Genomic DNA, 1,245 nt, shown 5'->3' with positions numbered 1-1,245 from the left:
AAAATATGAATTCAAGTCAAAGATAAAATTATTTACTTATATATATATAATTCTCGATCATGCGTACATCGGTACATGTTTGAAATCCTCTTGGCATTAAATGGATACAATTGGGCATTTCTCATTATTAAAATGGTACGTAGTCAAACTTTGTTGTCTTCTATAATTTAATTATATGGGTGAATGATATTGACGGCGCCCCACGAAAGTGTTCTCTTCTTTTCCTAAAATGCTTATGCTTTGTTTTTTAAGTTACGTGTTAGAAATTTTAATGTTATTCTTGAAGTATATATATTATTTTAATGTTAATATACTAGAGTATTAGTTATATGTCCGTGTCACATATTAATTAGATCTAGCACATGCATGGAAAAAGTAACAAGCATGTTGAAATAATATACAATTAATTTTTTTTTTAATTATTTTTAAATTATTGAATTCATTTGTCTCCATATGTTTTCTGTAATAATAATAATAATAATAATAATAATATATTATTATTATTATTATTATTATTATTATTTGACATGCTGTAATAATGAATTCTAAATCAACAAACCTAACCTTGAAATTGTCGTAGGCTAATTAATATTGGCCTAAGACTTAAATGACAGTGGAAAGACTCAAGTGTCTGTGTATATGTGGAGGTGCTTGCTAATCTGGACTATTTCAATTTCAAGGGATAATTAGTACACGTACGACTCATTCAAGGGATAATGACTAACTTTCATTAACAAAATAACTCTATTTTTTTTTTTTGTTAAAAAAAAAGAATTAACAAAAAAGAAGAAGCTATAGCTATATATATAGCAACCATCTCAACCTACAAAGAATTAAGTCAAAATTCCATTTATACCCCTAGCACTACAAAGAATATCATTCACTCTATTCTTCTTAAATTTACCTTGTGAAGTAAACTGAATCCTCACCTCCCATATAATATGCTATATAATATAGGGTAACTCAATCGGTGTGGACCACGCCTTATGAAGCGGAAGTCACTATTTCGAATTTCCATCATTCTTTTGTTCAAACATGTCAAAAAAAAAAAAAAAATTGTTGTATAAGCTTCTCTTTAATGCAATGATTATTGTTGATGCACAGTTTTCCAAATGATGATGTGGCACGCCTGCCGAGCTTGAGATGACCAACACACGAACTATTTGACTGCACAACAAAGAAGAAAGAAGGATCGAAGTGACCGGGGGTGAGCCGGCGGGAACACTCCGATGCTTAAGTCAGAAT

The sequence above is a fragment of the Corylus avellana genome, chromosome ca4 (genome assembly GCF_901000735.1).
Source record: "Corylus avellana chromosome ca4, CavTom2PMs-1.0".
Classification (NCBI taxonomy): Eukaryota; Viridiplantae; Streptophyta; class Magnoliopsida; order Fagales; family Betulaceae; genus Corylus; species Corylus avellana.
The sequence above is the reverse complement of the archived record's forward strand: the minus strand, read 5'-3'. Positions refer to the sequence as shown.